This window comes from Bos grunniens, chromosome 29 (assembly GCF_055505025.1).
Source record: "Bos grunniens cultivar Pamir isolate PY7600 chromosome 29, Bosgru_T2T1.0, whole genome shotgun sequence".
Classification (NCBI taxonomy): domain Eukaryota; kingdom Metazoa; phylum Chordata; class Mammalia; order Artiodactyla; family Bovidae; genus Bos; species Bos grunniens.
This window is the reverse complement of record NC_141193.1, coordinates 31,091,617-31,114,409: the sequence shown is the minus strand read 5'-3', so window position 1 is coordinate 31,114,409 and position 22,793 is coordinate 31,091,617. Positions and strand designations below refer to the sequence as shown.

Genomic DNA, 22,793 nt, shown 5'->3' with positions numbered 1-22,793 from the left:
AAATGAGGTCATAAAGGTGAGGCCCTAATCCCATAGAATTGGTGTCCTTATATGAAGAGGAAGAGATACCAGAAATCTCTGTCCATCATCACAAAGAGGCAAGAATCAGTGGGAAGTCACCATCTGCAAGCCAAAAAGAGCTCTCACTAGAAACTGAATCTGCCAGCACCTTAATCGCAGAACCATGAGAAAACAGATTCTGTTACATCACCCATTCTGTGGTAGTTTGTTAAGGTGCCCTGAGAAGACTAATACAATAGTATTCACTTAATTTTTTTTCTTTTTTCTTTTTTAGTATTGCTGCTAAGTCGCTTCAGTCGTGTTTGACTCTTCGCGACCCCATGGGCTGCAGCCCACCAGGCTCCTCCGTCCATGGGATTTTCCAGGCGAGAGTAGTGGAGTGGGGTGCCATCTATTACACCATTGCTATTACACCAATACAATTCTATCCTACCACATACCTGTATCTTTGCAAATATCACAACTATATTGTTAAAAGAGACTCAGATTTGGAAGACCTGTTCTCAAGTCCTGCCTCCACCAACTGCTAATTACTGTATATACTAGTTACCTACTGATGAGAAGATGCTCTGCAGGCTCACAAAGGGCCTGCTGCTGCTGCTAAGTCACTTCAGTCGTGTCCAACTCTGTGCGACCCCATAGATGGCAGCCCACCAGGCTCCCCCGTCCCTGGTATTCTCCAGGCAAGAACACTGGAGTGGGTTGCCATTTCCTTCTCCAAGGCATGAAAGTGAAAGTGAAATCTCTCAGTCGTGTCCAACTCTTAGCGACTGCATGGACCGCAGCCTACCAGGCTCCTCCATCCATGGGATTTTCCAGGCAAGAGTACTGGAATGGGCTGTCATTGCCTTCTCCACAAAGGGCCTGCAGACGGGCCCAAATCCCTCATCCTCAGAGCCTCTCTCTACCTCTCACTTTTGCCCATCTCTTACATTTTAGCCAATGAAAATCCTTTAAAACTGGAAGGAGCAAGGCTTGCTCTGATGTTCTTGTGAGGCAAGGGGGTTGAGTTCACTTGGGAGAAATCAGAAGAGGGGGCTTATCACTTCTGCAGTGACCAGGACATCCCCACTCTGGATCTCCATCCTGGGCACTATGATGCTGGGCCTGGAGCAAGGCTTTGTATAGCCAACCAGCAAAGTGCCTATTTGTCTGTTGCTCTTTGTTTCTCTCCCTCACAGTCTGGGAAATAGCACCCTGCACCTCTGTCCTTAATTAACCTTTTTTCTTTTTCCCTAGAGTGAGCCCTAGTCAGGAGAAGAGGGTGAGGATATTTTTATTGATTATGAAAACCTATATACATTCTTTAGGTGCATGCATAGTTTTCATCCCCTAAACTGATGTGTGCTATTTTTTTTTCTCCTATTCAGTTCTTTTTTTTTTTTAATTTTATTTTTAAACTTTACATAATTGTATTAGTTTTGCCAAATATCAAAATGAATCCGCCACAGGCATACATGTGTTCCCCATCCTGAACCCTCCTCTCCTCCCTCCCCATACCATCCCTTTGGGTCGTCCCAGTGCACTAGCCCCAAGCATCCAGTATCGTGCATCGAACCTGGACTGGCATCTCATTTCATACATGATATTATACGTGTTTCAATGCCATTCTCCCAAATCTTCCCACCCTCTCCCTCTCCCCCAGAGTCCATAAGACTGTTCTATACATCTGTGTCTCTTTTGCTGTCTCGTACACAGGGTTATTGTTACCATCTTTCTAAGTTCCATATATATGCCTTAGTATACTGTATAGGTGTTTTTCCTTCTGGCTTACTTCACTCTGTATAATAGGCTCCAGTTTCATCCACCTCATTAGGACTGATTCAAATGTATTCTTTTTAATGGCTGAGTAATACTCCATTGTGTATATGTACCATAGCTTTCTTATCCATTCATCTGCTGATGGACATCTAGGTTGCTTCCATGTCCTGGCTATCATGTACATAAAATATACACGAGCGCTTCTAAACATCTAATACTGTTTAAAAATAAATCATTCTGAGTAAGAGAGCAAGTGAGAGAGAGGGGATGAAGAGAGTTGTTTCCAATTTGAGGCACCTACAAGTGAGTGGACACTCTGACACTCTGAATACTAGACTCTCTTTTGACCATGTCCTCCTCTTTCTGATCACCTGACCCCACATCAGGAGGGCTTTGGGACTATAAGAGTCAGTCTTGCAATCCTGGCCTGGGCTTGGGCCACTCTGCTGGCCCTGAATCGTTGCTGCCCTGGTTCCAGCCACATTCCTCAACCACAGAGCACTCCAGACTTGCTCTCTGACGGTGCCTGCTACCATGGGCCCTGCCAGAGCTAGCTTCTGTACCTGGGACTGAGTCCCAAAGGAAGGAAGAAGAGTTGCCCTTCCATCCATTCCCAGTTTCAAGCCTATGACAGAAGTTAGGGAAGACACAAGAGGGGCAGTGACTGGGCCTTAGTGGGACAGTGCTCATCCCACACCCCACTATGGCTGTAGGCTCTAGGAGAGGTCCCTGGAACTTGTGTGTGATGAGGGCAAGAGTGTCAGCACCAGCCTCAGTGCCAGTCAACCGTCTTGGTCACCAGCCACCCAGAAACCCCCTGTGGTTTGAACTCCTTATTACTCCGACAATGCACCTCATGATGTTTTCTTTCTTAGGGACCCCTTTGGTGGGCAGCTATCCTCCTCATGATGCTGTCATTCATTATCTGCAGTCTGGAGGGGGTCTGCATAGATATAAGTCCTCCTGCCTCCATCCCTCCCCCTCTAGGTGTAGGTTTCAGCCCAAATCCTGTCATCCACACTCTCACTGAAGGATGAATTCAGGGTGGACAGTGATATGGTGATTCAGGGACCCTGTTTCAGAGCAGGTGGGATGAATTCCAACAGAAAAACCATATGCCTTCAAAAGCTTATTGCCATGAGTTCTCAGGATTTCAAGTATTTACTTCTACTAAGAACTCATTGAACTTGGTAAAATCTACCCAAGAGATCTTGGGAGACAAAAGGTTAGAAAAATATTAAGAAAAGTATTCATAGGATTGCAGGTACTGACTCATATTATCATACTTTGGTCTTAGTTTTGAAAAGATCAGCTACTGGATTAGATCATAGGTAGTATTTACAAAACTATAGGAAATAAATACAGTTCTGTGAGTTTTAAATCATCAGAAGACTTATGAAAGGCAGCAGAATTTATCAGACAGTGAATTTTATCTGTTGTAAGTCATTTATTTTCTCAATTTAACTCCCATGAAAAAAAAACCAGGTAGGATTACTTAAGGGGAGGTAGTCATGAATCTAGAGTAGCTTTCACTTACATCCAGTCCATTGAATAAGTATCTATGAAGTGATTAATCTTTTCTCAGACTAAGAAGGAAAAATCATCTACATACAGAGGTTGAAAATACATATGAGGTAGCAAGCAGGTAAAGTGAAATCATAAGACTTTAACTGCTAAGCTGAGAGTGTGTATAAGCTGCAGCAAAGAACAGTGGAGGGGTTTTTCATAGTGGCCTGAGAAGTCACAGTGTTCTCCTCATAAGACTAACACCAAACGAAACTGTAACAGTTAATTTTTATATATTTTCTCATTTGAGATTTTGTACACAAGAGGCTAGAGTCCATATAATAATTCTTAATTTACTTAAAAATTATGATGCTCCACAACTCGAGTTTGTATAGACCACAAAATACTGGAACCTGGTTTGGCTCTGCCATCCAGCCTCTTAAGTCTGGAACTGTTCCTAGCTGTTTTTCTCAAGGATCTACCTTAAATTGGGTAAGATTATAAGGATGAAATGAGTTTTACAGCAAAAATCATATTTTTTTTTTCTTCAAAGAAACAGGCATGCATAGTCATACTGAATGAAAGAAACAGAAAGGACATGATGTTAGGGAGATGCATTTTATCTGAGATTTCAATGAACCATTTTACAAAATTTTGGCAAATACACACATCTGCAAGGTTCTAATTCATTATTCATACATCATGTGTATAATTCAATATTTCTGGAAACTCACTGGGACAAGGATTATATTAATCCTTCCCCACTTCCTTCCCTCTAGGTAAGAAGATCCAGTTACCTTCTTTTTAATTTTTGGTTGAATTTCCCTGAGGTTTGTGGAGTATGAAAGTATTTACAACTCAAAAGAACCGGAAACAACTTTAACACTAAATGCATTAGAATCTTAAACATAAATCAAGGTCTATGGAAAACACATGTGTGTGTCTTATGAATGGGATGTGAAGGTAGATTATGAGTAGTGAGAGCAAAAGGAGGCATTGGTCGTGGGGCCTATGGAGCTCTATCCATTTGTCCAGGTTGTGCTGCAAATTTGCTCCAAGACTTCTGGCAGCCAGGTATTAAAAACAAATTGATAAAAAGAAAACTACAGGCCAATATCGCTGATAAACACAGATGCAAAAATCCTCAACAAAATTCTAGCAAACAAAATCCAACAACATTTAAAAAGATAATACACCATGACCAAGTGGGCTTTATCCCAGGGATGCAAGGATTCTTCAATATTCACAAATCAATCAATGTGATATACCACATTAACAAATTGAAAGATAAAAACCATATGATTATCTCAATAGATGCAGAGAAAGCCTTTGACAAAATTCAACATCCGTTTATGATAAAAACTCTCCAAAAATCAGGCATAGAGGGAACATACCTCAACATAATAAAAGCCATATATGATAAACCCACAGCAAACATTATCTTCAATGGTGAAAAATTGAAAGCATTTCCCCTTAAGTCAAGACAAGGGTGCCCTCTCTCATCACTACTATTCAACATAGTGTCGGAAGTTTAAGCCACAGCAATCAGAGAAGAAAAAGAAATAAAAGAAATCCAGATTGGAATAGAAGAAGTAAAACTCTCACTGTTTGCAGATGACATGATCCTCTACATAAAAACCCTAAAGACAACACCAGAATATATTTAGAGCTAATCAACGAATATAGTAAAATTGCACGATATAAAATTAACAGACAGAAATCTCTTGGATTCCTATACACTACTATGAGAAAACAGAGAAATTAAGGAAACAATTCCTCTCACCATTGCAAAGAAAAGAATACAATACTTAGGAATACATTTACCTAAAGACACAAAAGATCTATATACAGAAAACTATAAAACACTGGTGAAAGAAATCAAAGAGGACACCAATAGATGGAGAAATATACCATGTTCATGGATCAGAAGAATCAATACAGTGAAAATGAGTATACTGCCCAAAGCAATCTATAGATTCAATGCAATCCCTATCAAGGTAACAGGATTTTTCACAGAATGAGAACAAATAATTTCACAATTTGTATTGAAATTCAAAAAACCTCAAATAGCCAAAGCAATATTGAGAAAGAAGAATGGAACTGGAGGAATCAACCTGCCTGACTTCAGGCTCTACTACAAAGCCACAGTCATCAAGACAGTATGGTATTGGCACAAAGACAGAAATATAGATCAATGGAACAAAATAGAAAGCCCAGAGATAAATCCACACACCTATGGATGCCTTATCTTTGACAAAGAAAGCAAGAATATACAATGGAGGAAAGATAATCTCTTTAACAAGTGGTGCTTGGAAAACTGGTCAACCATCTGTAAAAGAATGAAACTAGAACACTTTCTAACACCATACACAAAAATAAACTCAAAACGGAGTAAAGATCTATATATAAGACCAGAAACTATAAAATTCCTAGAGGAAACCATAGGCAAAACACTGTCTGACATAAATCACAGCAGGATCCTCTGTGACCCACCTCCCAGAGTAATGGAAATAAAAGCAAAAATAAACAAATGGGACCTAATTAAACATAAAAGCCTTTGCACAATGAAGGCAACTATAAGCAAGGTGAAAAGACAGCCTTCAGAATGGGAGAAAATAATAGCAAACAAAGCAACTGACAAAGAATTAATCTCAAAACTATGCAAGAAGCTCATGCAGATCAATACCAGAAAAATAAACAACCCAATTAAAAAATAGCCCAAAGAACTAAACAGACATTTCTTCAAAGAAGACATACAGATGGCTAACAAACACATGAAAAGATGCTCAACATCACTCAGAGAAATGCAAATCAAAACCACTATGAGGTACCATCTCACACCAGTCAGAATGGTTGCTATCAAAAAGTCTACAAACAGTAAATGTGGGAGAGGGTATGGAGAAAAGGGAACCCTTTTATACTGTTGGTGGGAATGCAAACTAGTACAGGCACTATGGAGAACAGTGTGGGCATTCCTTAAAAAACTGGAAATAGAACTGCCACATGACCCAACAATCCCACTGCAGGGCATACACACCAAGGAAACCAGAATTGAAAGAGACATGTGTACCCCAATGTTCATCGCAGCACTGTTTACAATTGCTAGGACCTAGATGTCCATCAGCAGACAAATGGATAAGAAAGCTGTGGTATATATACACAAGGGAGTATTAGTCAGCTATTAAAAAGAACACATTTGAATTAGTTCTAATGAGGTGCATGAAACCGAAGCCTATTATACGCAGTGAAGTCAGAAAGAAAACCACCAATACAGCATATTAACGCATATATATGGAATTTCTAAAAATGGTAACAATGACGCTATATGCAAAAGAGCAAAAGAGACACAGATATAAAAGCAGACTTTTGGACTCTGTGGGAAAGGCAAGGGTGGGATGATTTGAGAAAATAGTATTGAAACGTATATTACCATATGTGAAATAGATAAACAATCCAAGTTTGATGCATGAAACAGGGCACTCAAAACTGGGTGCTCTCGGACAACGCTGACGGATGGGATGGGGAGGGAGGCGGGAGTCGGGGTACAGGATGGGGGACACATGTACACCCATGGCTGATTCATGTCAATGTATGGCAAAAACCACTACAATATTGTAAAGTAATTAGCCTCCAATTAAAATAAATTAATTTTAAAAGACAGCAACAAATTGTTGCCTCCAAAATTGCCCATATCAGAGAGAGTAAACATACCAGAGACACAGATGGGGCAGGTTTTTCCAAGCAACAGGTTCTAATACAAGTTATAACAAACGGATGATCCAACGGATGTTGGCAATTTGATGTCTTGTTCCTCTGCTTTTCTAAAACCAGCTTGAACATCTGGAAGTTCACAGTTCAAGTATTGCTGAAGCCGGGCTTGGAGAATTTTAAGCATTACTTTACTTGCGTGTATTATACTGTGTATACGTATATAATACCGCACTACTGCACTCATCTCACACGCGTTACTTTACTACATGGACTATGAACTTCCAGATGTTTAAGCTGGTTTTAGAAAAGGCAGAGGAACCAGAGATCAAATTGCCAACATCCGCTGGATTATTGAAAAAGCAAGAGAGTTCCAGAAAAAACATCTATTTCTGCTTTATTGACTATGCCAAAGCCTTTGACTGTGTGGATCACAATAAACTGTGGAAAATTCTGAAAATTATGGGAATACCAGACCACCTGATCTGCCTCTTGAGAAACCTGTATGCAGGTCAGGAAGCAACAGTTAGAACTGGACATGGAGCAACAGACTGGTTCCAAATAGGAAAAGGAGTACGTCAAGGCTGTATACTGTCAACCTGCTTATTTAACTTATATGCAGAATACATCATGAGAAATGCTGGACTCAAGGAAGCACAAGCTGGAATCAAGATTGCAGGGAGAAATATCAATAACCTCAGATATCTAGATGACACCACCCTTATGGTAGAAAGTGAAGAAGAACTCAAAAGCCTCTTGATGAAAGTGAAAGAGGAGAGTGAAAAAGTTGGGTTAAAGTTCAACACTCAGAAAACGAAGATCATGGCATCCGGTCCCATCACTTCATGGCAAATAGATCGGGAAACAGTGGAAACAGTGGCTGACTTTATTTTTCTGGGCTCCAAAATCACTGCAGATAGTGACTGCAGCCATGAAATTAAAAGATGATTACTCTTTGGAAGGAAAGTTATGACCAACCTAGACAGCATATTAAAAAGCAGAGACATTACTTTGCTAACAAAGGTCCTTCTAGTCAAGGCTATGGTTTTTGCAATGGTCATATATGGATGTGAGAGTTGGAGTATAAAGAAATCTGAGTGCCGAAGAATTGATGCTTTTGAACTGTGGTGTTGGAAAGACTTGGGAGTCCCTTGGACTGCAAAGAGATCCAACCAGTCCATCCTAAAGGAGATCAGTACTGGGTGTTCATTGGAAGGAATGATGTTGAAGTTGAAACTCCAATACTTTGGCCACCTGATGCGAAGAGCTGACTCATTTGAAAAGACCCTGATGCTGGGAAAGATTGAGGGCAGGAGGAGAAGGGGATGACAGAGGATGAGATGGTTCGATGGCATCACTGACTCGATGGACATGGGTTTGGGTGAACTCTGGGAGTTGGTGATGGACAGGGAGGCCTGGCCAGCTGCAGGACATGACTGAGCACCTGAACTGAACTAGTGTGTGAGATGAGTGCAATTGTGCAGTAGTTTGAGCATTCTTTGGCATTGCCTTTCTTTGGGATTCAGAGAAGGCAATGGTGACCCACTCCAGTACTCTTGCCTGGATAATCCCATGGATGGAGGAGCCTGGTAGGCTGCAGTCCATGGGGTCGCTAAGAGTTGGACACAACTTGAGCGACTTCCCTTTCACTTTTCACTTTCATGCATTGGAGAAGGAAATGGTGGCCCACTCCAGTGTTCTTGCCTGGAGAATCCCAGGGATAGGGGAGCCTGGTGGGCCGCCATGATTGGAATGAAAACTGACCTTTTCCAGTCCTGTCCAATGTGTATAATAAATTCATAAAAGAGATGTTTTCAAATGCTCAGTAGGGTGTACTTGGTATTTTGGTGAATGGTTAATAATAAGATTGCTTTTTTATGTATCATTCAATGCCTCTGCTGCTGCTGCTGCTGCTATGTTACTTCAGTCATGTCCGACTCTGTGCGACCCCATAGACGGCAGCCCACCAGGTCCTCCATCCATGGGATTTTCCAGGCAAGAACACTGGAGTGGGGTGCCATTACCTTCTCTGTCAATGCATCTATTAGTGTATATATATGAAGTGTATGCACCCTGCTCAGCAGCACTAACATAGAAGCTGTGGATAGTACTAAAGAGATATAACACAGAACAAAACATCATCACCATCATCTCTACCTTCCAGTTTACCACTGAGTTAAAGAGGTAGCAAGTCAACAAGCTCTACTTGCTTCTACTAACTGTCATAAAAGTATAAAGTTGTAGCACCAAGATTATGTTTGGCCATCATTCTTTGATGCTACTCCTGCTCACTTCAACATTAATACTTGGGAGTAATTATAAGAGACTTGGAATTGAATGACTAATATATGTAAAAGGACCAAATTTAGATCTCAAGTTACACAGGTATAGCTTAGCATAACATCTGGTTAAAGCACTATTAAAAGTAAATGTTAATATATAAAAAATTAAAATGTTCAGTAAAGTCTTTACCGAGAAATAAGAGCAGACATATTTTTTTCTCAAAATTAAATTTTGTAAGTATCTTAGTGCCATTATGTGTATGTGTATAGACATCAGCCATACATTTTAGGCTTACATATCTCAACACTCAGTTCCAGAGATGAGGAGATGATTTCTTAAAGAAAACAAATACTCTGTCTCAACTCCCTAGCCAAATGACTGTAGTGGGTTTAAGTGAAAGTCGCTCAGTCATGTCCAACTCTTTGCGACTCCATGGACTATACAGTTCGTGGAATTCTCTAGGCCAGAATACTGGAATGGGTAGCCTTTCCCTTCTCTAGGGGATCTTCCCAACCCAGAGATTGAACCCAGGTCTCACACAATGCATGCGGATTCTTTACCAGTTGAGCCACAAGGGAAGCCCAAGAATACTGGAGTGGGTAGCCTATCCCTTCTCCAGGGGATCTTCCCGACCCAAGAATCAAACCAGGGTCTTCTGCATTGCAGGCAGATTCTTTACAACTGAGCTATCAGGGAAGCTGTAGTGGGTTTAGACATCTAATTAATGTCAGGCCAGAGACAAGAAGATATTTACTGGTGTATTCTGTAATGAAAGCTGCCTTTCTGCCTTTGAATGGATAAAAAGTATATTCTCTTTCTCTGGATAGCATAATGAGGATATTTAAGTCTAAGCTTAATAGGCATTATTTATAAAACAAGAGAGAACAACATAAGGTTAAAACCATCCTATAGAAGAAAGCAAAGCATATAAAATAGTAATATATATATTTTTGTATATGTACAAAAATACAAAACAGGATATACACACACACAAATTCTGTTGACTTATAAAATTTCACAATCAAACCACATCTGAAGGTAAATGAACCTTGTACTTTCAATTACTGTGAGTAAATAACACTCATTTTTATTAATTAAATGATTATGTATTTATATTTTTGTTATTTAAAAATAAAATGATTCAAAATGTCTGCTTCTTGACCAGTAGCTGGTTTTGAACTAGTCCTCCTTCCATAAACAATGACAAGCTAATTATGCCAGCCTGTAAAACCTGACATATGGGAAACTCAGTAGGTAACACTCATGACTATGGATTTCTACCTGAGGACAGTTTCCTGACTGAAGGGCCAAGGACTGAGTCCACACAGATCACTGTAGCTGCACTCAACTCTGGAGGCAGATACCAGAGTTTGGAGCAAATTAAATGCCTGGAGTATCTGGGGCAGGGCATCAGAGAAAAGCGAGGATAACAGGACAGGGCCTCCTAAAGTCAGTTAGTTGAGGAATGTTCCTGCAATTCCCTGGCTGAGAGTTGGGCTGCACTTACACAGAGCAACATATTACACAAGGCTAACCACAAAGTAACTGTTATATGGCTGACAGCAGAACAGAGACAGTAGAGACTGAGCATTGCAGAAGGATGTGAACATTCTCTAGACATTCATAAACCTTATTAACACCACAGGCATCAAAGTGACAGCCTTTAGATTAATAGCCTTTCACTAGGGAAATGGCTGGCAAACTACAGCCCAAATTCCAAATCTGGCCTACTGCCTGTGTCAGTAAATAAAGTTTTATTGGAACACAACCACCTTCATTTATTTATGTATGATGTAGTTGTTTTTGTGCTACCATGGAGGAACTGAGTAGTTGTGATAGAGACCATATAAGTTTGCAATGACTAAAATATTCACTGTATGAGAATTTATAGGAAAAGTCTTCTGAGTCCTTTTGTATTATAAAGTCTACTTTAGGCTTGTCTTAAAGTCTAAATCAAAATCTAGATACAATTCTGGGAGGTGAGACTGTGGGAAATTTTTGGAGATTTAGCTCAGTCAAGTGAGAGGACTTAAGTTTTATCATGGACTCTTCATATATCTGCAATAACAAAATATAAAGCCAACTCTACATCAAGTTAAATATCAGTGTTTAACTGTATTATTGGACAAAACTTAATTATGTTCAGAAGAAGATAAAATACAGAATCTCTGTAACACATAAATGACAATGTCCAGCACAAAATAAGATCTTACCAGTATTCAAAGAAATGAAATGTATGACCCAAAGTTGATGATGGTAGCCAAAATCTAGATGGCTCATAAGTTGGATATAATAGGAAAATACTGTAAGGCCAGTCATTGGAAATACTATCAAAAAATTAAAGGTAATGTTGTTGATTAATGAAGGGATAATCTTAGCAGAAAAACTGTATTATAAAAAAGAATCAAATGGAAATTCTAGAAAAATAATTCACTGGATGTATCAAATGAAAATGACATGAGAAAGATCTACTAAATATGAATGAAGTGATATCAACAGAAATTATCGATTCTGAAAAGCTGTGAGGAAAAAAAGCTCTGAAAAGACATGAATGGTCCCAGATGCCTATAGAACAGCATTAAAAATAACAACATGGTTGTGAATAATGGAAGAAGAGTGTAAAAAAAGAAAAAAAATCACGTAAAACTTTGAAAAAAATGAAAAATGTGAAAAATCTTTTGGTAAACTATACATTACTGACAGAAATTCTAAATTAGTGGAAAAACATATCATGTCTATTAATTGAAACATTAAATTCTGTTGAATGGAAATATTCAATAGTCTTATGATATCTGTGCTCCCCATATTAATTTATAGATAAAATGCAAATCAGGTTAGCATTCTTATAAGGTTTTTTTTTTTTTTTTTTGTAAATTTATTAAACCACCCCTAAAAACTATACTGAAACAATCTTTTAAAAAAACACTGGAGTGGCAGGACTTATGCTGTGTGATTTCCAGACTAACTCTAAAGCTACAATAATAAAGACCGTGTTGTATTAGCAAAAGAATAGACACCTACTGAAATAAAAGGGAAGAGAATCCAGAAATCTACTCAAGCATACAAAGTCAACTGAAAACATACACAGACATTTTGTTTTTGAAAAAGATAAAACCGCAATTCAATGTGTAAAAAATAATTTCAACAAATGGTGATAAAGGAATTGAAGATTATGTAAATATGTATGTAAAATTATGTTTGACCTTTTCTTTACACCATTCACAAGAGCTAATTTGAAATGAATTATAGACCTAAATGTAAAATATAAAAGTATAGAACTTCTGGAAGATAATTTTTATGACCTTGAGAAAGGCAAAAATTTCTCAGGTAAGACTAAAACGTCCAAACATAAAAACAATTGATGAATTGGACTATCAAGGTAAACATTTTCCTTTTCAATAACTGATAAGAAGTATTTGCAAGATATATATCAGATACAGAACTTGAATGCAATGTATATAAATGAAATAAACTCAACAATAAGAGTGTGAGCAACCAGTTTTTTAAAAGGGCAGAAAGAACTGAATAAGCTGATGCACAAATGACAAATCAGCTTATGGGAACACGATCAACACCAATAATTATCAAGTAAAGCAATTAAAACCACAATGAAATCTCATTTCCTTCTCTAGAAAACTTAACCATAATATTTTGGTTAATCACTAAAACTCTCTGAAAAATTACTCCAAGAGAGATTATCGACCTTTGGGTCAGAGTTGCTGCATGATCTTGTCCACTTACTGTTTGAGCTCAAATTCCTTCGGTAAAATAAGAATTTTAGAGTAGATTATTTTTAATATCTTTTCAAGATAATGGAATTTATGATTTCTTGGGTGCTTTCCAGTTAATGTACTAGAGTAAGCAAAATAACATCTGATTATATTTCCTAACTTACAATATATTGTTGTCAGTCACTCAGTCGTGTCTGACTCTTTGTGACCCCCTCAGGGCTGCAGCATGTCAGGCTTCCCTGCTGCTGCTGCTAAGTCTCTTCAGTCGTGTCCAACTCTGTGCGACCACATAGACAGCAGCCCACCAGGCTCCCCCGTCCCTGGGATTCTCCAGGCAAGAACACTGGAGTGGGTTGCCATTTCCTTTTCCAATGCATGAAAGTGAAAATTGAAAGTGAAATCACTTAGTCGTGTCCAACTCCTAGTGACCCGTATCCATCATCAACTCCTGGAGCTTGCTCAAACTCATGTCCATTGTGTCTGTGATGCCATCCAACCATCTCATCCTCTGTTAATCCCTTCTCTTCTTGTCCTCAATCTTTCCCAGCACCAGGGTCTTTTCCAGTGAACTGGCTCTTTGCATCAAGTGGCCAAAGTATTCGAGCTTTAGCATCGGTCCTTCCAATGAATATTCAGGACTGATTTCCTTTAGGATTGACTGGTTTGTTCTCCTTGCAGTCCAAGGGACGCTCAAGAGTCTCCTCCAACATAATATAAGCCATATTTTTAGTATTCTATATACATCTTGTCTAGTCAAAGCTATGGTTTTTCCAGTAGTCATGTACGGATGTGAGAGATGGACCATAAAGAACGCTGAGCACCAAAGAACTGATGCTTTTGAACTGTGGTGTTGGAGAAGACTCTTGAGAGTCCCTTGGACAGGAAGGAAATCCAAGCAGTCCATCCTAAAGGAAAGCAGCCCTGAATATTAATAGGAAGGACTGATGCTGAAGCTCCAATACTTTGGCCGCCTGATGCGAAGAACTGACTCATTAGAAAAGACCCTGATGCTGGGAAAGATTAAAGGCAGGAGGAGAAGGGAATAAGAGAGGATGAGATGGTTGGATGGAGTCATCAACTTGATGGACATGAGTTTGAACAGGCTCAAGAAGTTAGTGATGGAGAAGGAAGCCTGGTGTACAGAAGTCCAGGGGGTCGCAAAGAGTCGGACACAACTGAGAGACTGAACTGAACTGATACACATTTTGCATTGCTCCTTTCTTAAATTCTATTCCCAATATCTTTTCAAATTGGTAGGTGTAATTCAACATTTTTTACGTAAAATTATGGTACTATTTTATTAATGGTTTCAGTAAGTAGAAAGATATTTGCTAAATATCAGTAATCTATGATTTTTTTTTTCCTCAAATTGCTTTCAAATTCTATAATCTCATGTTTTAGATTTCACTCAGAAATTATTTCAAAAACCTTTGGAATTCATTCAGCCTTTCTGTGATTCACTGAACCATGAACATATTGCTTTTGATAGTCATCAAATTTTATCTTTTATTTCTGGGCAACAATATTCCAAAGAATCTTTGATATGAATCAACAAACTTCACATGTATTATATTTTGCCTCCTCATAAATTTGAGTGCAGGTCTGAGGATAATGCTGATGAAATTAAGCAATTTTATGCCAGATCAATCTCATATATAACTCACTATGCCATTCATATTACTAAGAAAATAACTTCTTAAATATAAAATGGAACTAGTATTGTGCATATAGATTTGATATCAAAGAAAAATTGAAAAAAATAACTGGAGGCAGAGAAGAGGAGTGATTTTTCCACCTATTCAGTATTTACCATTATAGATTGGACAGTTGCCACAGGCAAATCATCTTTAATGCCCAAATATCTTTTTATATATTTTTGTTCTTTAATCTTGGGAATCACGATAGGAGCCTCAAGCTACTTTCCTGAAACTCCATTTAGCTTTTTAGACCCTAACTAACATGTCCTAACTCTAAACTACCTACCTAAAAACTCTAAAACATGGGGAAAAGTATCTGGAAATTTTTTTCACCATGACCAAATAAAAATTGATGAATTAGACAATTTAAACATCTTGCTTTTCAATACAAACAATTAAGAGAATAAAAATTCAAGTCATGACTGATAAGTATTTGCAAAATATATATCAGATAAAGCACTATAATGCAAGTTATATAAATGAGATATATAATAAGAGTATGAACAACTAGTTTATTATTTATTATTAAAAGTAAAAATGTTTGCCATCATGAAAGATGGATGTCAGGTGCTTCCTTTCTTACACTCATTGAGGAGTTTCTGTGATCTATACAAACTGGCAATGAATACACTGCTTTGAGATATGGTCTAGAAGGGTGTCATTTTTCATTACTGACTTCATGAGGGTAAAACCTTTTGTAAGTTACTATGAATCTATTTTGTCTTTGTATATACTAAGTTTTTTTAAGAAATGATAACTCCTAGGAGTGATGGGTCCAGATCATACTATCTTATGTAATTATCAATTTGAAAGATTGAGAAGAAATTATGGTTATCTGAATCGTGCCTTTCTTAGGCAGAGATCATCAAGTCAATATATACGTGCATCTGTTAAAATCCTGGATGAGAAATAGTCCTCAAAACCACACAGTTGGCTTTTGCTGATTAATCATAGAAATTAATAGACACCTCAAACAGTTGAGGAATGAGCATGAGGAAAGGAGAAAATACTTACTTTTGTTTACTGTATTTATAGGTATTTCTTGTACTCACATATATTCTCTTATCTAATATTAGTCTGTTTTCTTCTTATTCTTTGTTATCATCTAATGAAAAATATATCTTTATAATGTCTACATTGTGGAAGATGCATATAGATTCCCATACATTACCTCAAAAATTTTATCAACCTTCAGAGGTTAAATAGTATTAACCACATTTCACAAAAGAGGAAACAAAATAAACAAGGGACTAGAAGCAAGTTTTGGTACCAAAGTGTCTGATGCCAAATATACTGTAGTATGCTGCTTTTGTACTAATGATTCAAAAGCTAAATTGAATAACAAGCCAACAAACAGGAATTCTTCCTGTGTGTGAAGTACATCACAAATGTAAGCTATTAATTTGGAATGTATATTATATTCAGATAAATTATTTAAGATTATAATTTATTCATTTTATTAAAAAAAAATCTGTCTCCACTTTTAATAATGGGATGCTGTGAAAAAAACAGCATACTATCATACCCATTTAAAGTGAGGTCATTTTATTTTGTATTATGTGTTTTCATACATATAATTTCTTCACTATATCTTTCTCCTCTTCCATTCAGTCTTTCAAGAGATATTTACTGTAAGCCCAATCAATTAGGGCAATACCAAAGAATGTTCAAAAAATGAGTACAGTTGTCCTCATTTCACATGCTAGCAAGATAATGATCAGAATCCTTCAAGGTGGGCTTCAACTGTACATCAACCAAGAAATTCCAGATGTACAAACAGAATTTAGAAAAGGCAGAGGAACCGAAATCAAATTGTCAACATCAGCTAGATCATATTAAAAGCAAGAGAATTCCAGAAAAACATCTACTTATGCTTCATTGACTACCCTAAAGCTTTTACTGTGTGGATCACAACAAACTGTGGAAAATTCTTACGGAGATGGAAATACCAGACCATCTGACCTGCCTCCTGAGAAACGTGTATGCAGGTCAAGAAGCAACAGCTAGAACTAGACAAGGAAAATAGACTGGTTCCAAATCGGGAAAGGAGTACATTAAGGCTGTATATTGTCACCCTGCTTATTTAACTTATATGCAGAGCTCATTATGAGAAATGCTGGGCTGGAAGAAGCTCAAGCTGGAATCAAGGTTTTCTGGAGAAATATTAATAACCTCAGATATGCAGATGACACCACCCTTATGGCAGAAAGTGAAGAATTAAAGAGCATCTTGATGAAGGTGAAAAAGGAGAGTGAAAAAGTGGGCTTAAACTCAACATTCAAAAAATGAAAATCACAGCGTCTGGTCCCATCACCTTATGGCAAACAGATGGAGAAAAACTGGAAACAGTGGCAGATTTTATTTTAGTGGGGGGGCTCCAAAATCACTGTGGATGGTGACTGTAGCCATGAAATTAAAAGAGGCTTGCTCCTTGGAAGAAAAGCTATGACAAATCTAGACAGCATATTAAAAAGTAGAGATATCACTTTACCAACAAAGGTCCATATAGTGAAAGCCATAGTAGTCATGGCAGTTGAAAAAAGACTACTTTTCCAGTAGTCATGTAAGGATGTGAGAGTTGGACCATAAAGAAGGCTGAGTGCCAAAGAATTGATGCTTTCGAACTGTGATGCTGGAGAAGACTCTTGAGAGTCCCTTGGACAGCAAGGGGATCAAACTGGTCAATCTTAAAGGAAATCGATCCTGAGTATTCATTGGAATTACTGATGCTGAAGCTAAAGCTCCAATACTTTGGCCACTTGATTTGAAGAACTGACTCACTGGAAAAAAACCCTGATGCTGGGAAAGATTGAAGGCAGGAGAAGGGGATGACTGAGGATGAGATGATGGATTGTATCACTGATTCAATGGACATGAATTTGGGCAATCTCCAGGAGATAGTGAAAGACAGGGATACCTGGTGTGTGTCAGTCCATGGGGTAGCAAAAAGTTGGACATGATTTAGTGACTGAACAACAACAAACATTTCATAAGCTTTATATGCCTTTAAGTAGAGGACCTCCCACCCTTCCTCCTTGCCTCCCTACCTTTATTCCTTCTCTCCTTCCCTTTCTCACATTTTCATTTACCGGATATTACTTTCTGGGCTCTAAGATCAGTTACGAATACAACACAATCAACACCTCTAACTCTATGAAGCTGACAGTCTAAAAGGGTACTTAAGCATTTCTGCATTCACCACTAAAGCTATCAATGTGTCTTTCACATAGTGAGACAACATTATATTGATTTTCTATGTGGTATTCCAGGAACTCCAACTTTACTAGTAGAATTGTACCTATTTTACTAAGCTGTCGGAAACAAATAGATAGCTTGACCCAATGGATGACATGATGTCTCATTAGCCTTCTTTATAGTTCACTGAATGAAGTGTATTCTTATATACCTCATCACATGTACCTGTTCTTTGTACCTGGAATCATGGAACATTCCCCACTACCTTATTTCCCCTGATCAAGTCCTCCTCATCCCTTAGATTCTGGTTGAGGTGCCAATTACTCATCAGAGAGATACATTTCTGAACATTTAAGCATAATTGTAGTATCTTTTAAAATATTCTCTTGTGAAATATTATATTTTCCTTTCTATTACTTTCACTAGTTGTGATATTCAAAACACAAAATGATTGCTCTGGTACAGACATGAACCAGTAAATATGACTCTCCCCTCAGTGCTGGAGCAGGGTTCTGGGAGCTTTCTGCTTGACAGGTATCAAGCAATCAAACAGTCTGTAAGCAGCAGCATTGTGGCAGCTCCTAAGTGGTTTGCCACTCTCCCACAGACTCAGCCAGGAAAGAGACATGAGCCCAAATCACTTTGGACAGTTTATTATTCATATGCAAAGCATAAGGAAGATCAGCATGGCATTGGCAATCCACATCGTCAGTATCAGTGGAGGACATCAAACCACAGTTGCCATGTGACAGACAACACAGGCGGAGGTTCTCTCTGCCACTGTGATACAACTCTAAACTACAAGAAAGCAGTTTTATAGCTTTCAGCTTTACCCAAAGGAGGGGGATAGGTTTGATATGGAAAGTCTTATGCCTCACTGGCCTCAGGAAGGCAGACAGGATGTTATGCCTTTTGGAGTCTCCTGTGAGGTATGGAGGGAAATGAAGAGTAGTTTGTCAACAGCTGCTAACAAGACAACCTATACTTCTGTGTTCCATGGAGGATCACAGGGCATTCCACCAAGACCTGGGTTACACTCCGATTAGCCTTTTGGGGAAATATGCAAGGTCATCAGATGGTCATGCAGAGCCATTTTGCTCCAATAAGTTTTAGTCATTTATTGCTGAATGACAGCTGTGTGTGTGTGGGAAGGGGGGTGGGGGGTGGGTATACAATTCCAGGAGAAGGGCCAAGATGTAGGAGACAAAAGTTATTTTCCAGTTATTGTCATATTCACAATAGGAACTGCTTCCATTTTGCTAAACAGATATCTGTTAAAATTGTGCTGGGTACCTGGTGGATACGTAATAAATACTGAATGAACAAAAGTGCAAATGAGTAAATTTGACATTGATACCACACACTGTACTAACATAACAGGTTTCTTACCTTTCTCCAAGCACTTATTTTTTTTTTTTAATGATTCGTGTCTGAAGAGCCTCAGTGTTTACAAGAACTCTCTATTTATTTGAACATTTTGAGGATTTCTGATTCTCATTTTAACAGTCCAAACAATGCTCCTCTAGGGGCCTTTTCAGTCTATCATGTAAATCTCTTATTTTGGCAGTTAATGGCCATGTCAGACAATGGCTGCACTACCTTCTAACAGGCACAGGAATTGATGGTTTATTAACATTACTGACAAGAGTGCTGAAGGGACAGTGAATTAAATCCAGCACAGAATTTTGTAGGTATCAGGATTAAGTCAGTGGTAAATATTTTGAATAGGGTTTTTTTTTTCCCTTTGAGAATCTGCCTGAATGTCATAGTCCCCTCTATTTGTGTGAATCTTCTTGCCATTTGAAGGCTGGATGAAGCCAATTGTTTAATTTTGTCACTGCCAAAGTACGGCAGCTGCTCTGCATACTTGTTCCAAACATCCTTTCAAAATGTTTATTCCACTAAGTGAATTCTGTTGAAAGCAGCAGGTACTGACATGTCTACAAACCAGCTTGTCAAATTTCCTACTCTTCAAGATGTGTACCTTTCTCCCTTTAAACTCATTTTAATGCATTTTACTAGGGATTTTCAATGTATTTCCAAGGCCTCTTTCCCAACAGATCTCTTTTGTTCTTTTCACTTGAATTTAAAAGTGGAACCAGAAGACATAGGATTTGGCAGTTACCCAGGGTAAGCTACACTCTAGGGAATACCTAAAGTCTTAGAAGTGTGTTATGCACCCTGGAATGAAACAAAGAGCTTTGCAACCTATGGCAATATCTATATATCTATTCTGTATATCATCCAACTATATATAACATGATTCATGTTTTTTTAGCACCTTTTACTTTTTAAACACATATTAAATAGTGCTCAGTATATGCAATTCAAGCACGTTCTAAACAATTTACACATATATGTAATAGGTAAAAAGATGAACAAATAAGTCTTCTTTTCTGGTTTTATTAGATGTTCAAAAAAGTTTGTGGGGATCCAGCAAAGTATACAGATAATACATAGAAGAAAAAAAATTCAAACTCAGATTTTTATGATTCCAAAGCCCACTCTTATCTGTCTCAAATTCTTCCCCTCTTTTAATTCTTGGCTCAAGTGTTACCTGCTTAAAGAGTTGATTTTAGACTTTTAACATTGCAGACTACTTTACTTCCCATTTGAAATTCCTCATCCTCTATTTCTCTCTATTTTTTCTTTTTCCTTTACCACTTAACCTCCTAATATACTATATAAATTACTATTTCCATTTATTGGGTATTGCCTGTCACACCTACTTGAACATAAGGTCTACCAAGTAAGAAGCTTTTGTTCACTGATGAACCATATAAGCACCTGGAAAAGTGCCTGGTAATATTAGTCTGTCCAAAAAAATGTGCTAATTGAAGCATTATCTTTACACTGTAACATGACTTAGTCTTTGTAAGGATATTGGAAACACTTTTAAATGTGAGCAGGGCATATAGTTGGTGTTCAACAAAAGAAAAAGATAATGAAAATAACAAGAATTTATGTTATGATTAAAAAGAGATTTCTTCATTTTTAAATTAAGCTACTACCACATTATTTAATATTTAGTCATCTTATTAGCAGATCCATAATTCTCCTCAATCTCAGTTATCAGTACAACTGCCAAATTGTTAACAAAATGATGACTTGTATTCAAATAAATTCAATGTGGTGACACAAATATTTATCAGTTATCTATCCTGTGCTGGTCAATATGCAAATTATGAAGAATATGAAGATGTGTAACATACAGACTATGCCCTCCAAGAAGGGGTACTGTATGGGATATGTCATGCATAAACCAGCAATTACTTCCCATATGAAACAGGGTATGTGTTACAATAGAGAATGGAATAGGTTTGGGTAGGGTATTTCAATTCTGACTTACTATTAATAAGAGTCCTGAAACATAAAATACTTCTGTCTTGTCTTTCCTTTTCTATTTAAGATTACCAGAAATACACTTATTTTTTCAAATCTTCAATTTTTTCATATGCAAAATGGGAAAAATAATACCACTGAAAAGTTATGGAATATTTACTATATGCTAAGAATTGTGCTGATACTTAAATATTATTTGGCTAAACTTTGCAAAACTCTTTAAGTATTATTTTTACAACAATTCAGCAAAGGAGGCAAGAAAACCTTAAGAAGGCTTTACCTCTGTGGCCCAAATGTGCCTTACGAGAATTTGGTGGTAGGTACTCAGATTTATCTGCTTTATTGACTATGCCAAAGCCTTTGACTGTGTGGATCACAACAAACTGTGGGAAATTCTTAAAGAGATGGGAATACCAGAGCCCCTGACTTCTTGAGAAATCTGTATGCAGGACATGAAACAACAGTTAGAACTGGCTATGGAACAACAGACTGGTTCCAAATCGGGAAAGGAGTATGTCAAGGCTGTATATTGTCACCGTGCTTAATTAAATTACATGCAGAGCATATCATGCGAAATGCTGGGCTGGATGAAGCACAAGCTGGAATTAAGATTGCCTGGAGACATATCAATAACCTCAGATATGCAGATGACACCATCCTTATGGCAGAAAGTGAAGAGGAACTAAAGAGCTTCTTGATGAAAGTGAGAGAGGAGAGTGAAAAAGTTGGCTTAAAACAACATTCAGAAAACTAAGATCATGGCATCTGGCCCCATCACTTCATGGCAAATAGATGGGGAAGCAATGGAAACAGTGACAGACTATTTTGGGGGGGCTCCAAAATCACTGCAGATGGTGACTGCAGCCATGAAATTAAAAGACACTTGCTCCTTGGAAGAAAAGTTATGACCAAACTAGACAGCATATTAAAAAGCAGAAACATTACCTGCCAACAGAGGTCTGTCAGTCAAACCTAATGGTTTTTCCAGTAGTCATGTATGGATGTGAGAGTTGGACTATAAAGAAAGCTGAGCACCAAAGAATTGATGCTTTTGAACTGTGGTTTTGGAGAAGACTCTTGAGTTCCTTGGAATACAAGGAGATCCAACCAGTCCATCCTAAAGGAAAGCAGTCCTGAATATTCACTGGAAGGACTGATGTTGAAGCTGAAACTCCAAAACTTTGGCCACCTTATGTGAAGAACTGACTCATTTGAAAAGACCCTGATGCTGGGAAAGATCGAAGGCAAGCGGAGAAGGGGACAACAGAGGTTTGGATGGCATCACCGACTCAATGGACATGAGTTTGAGTAAACTCTGGGAGTTGGTGATGGACAGGGAGACCTGGTGTGCTGCAGTCCATGGGGTTGCAAAGTGAGCAGACACAGCTGAGCGACTGAACTGAACTGAACTCAGATGCTTGATTCCAAAACCTTCATGCAATTAAGACTACTGATCTGAGGTTACGTAAGATAATGGACAGCTTTCTCCCAAATTATTATGCTGTTCAGGGCTTCATTGAATCCCAAATGATAGTAACATGTAATGGCA

The 22,793-nt window shown here is 38.1% G+C and overlaps 1 protein-coding gene and 1 long non-coding RNA gene across 5 annotated transcripts in view; one reads left to right on the top strand and one right to left on the bottom strand.

Annotated features, from left to right (window-relative positions):
* The window catches only part of LOC147342466 (uncharacterized), a 290,333-nt gene extending 289,818 nt beyond the window's left edge, over positions 1 to 515 (top strand). The window contains exon 6 of the long non-coding RNA XR_015157353.1: positions 296 to 515. This is a non-coding gene — a long non-coding RNA (uncharacterized LOC147342466). The remainder of the gene's footprint in view (positions 1 to 295) is intronic.
* Positions 1 to 22,793, bottom strand: part of LUZP2 (leucine zipper protein 2) — a 514,336-nt gene that overhangs the window by 55,980 nt on the left and 435,563 nt on the right. The window lies entirely within an intron of this gene.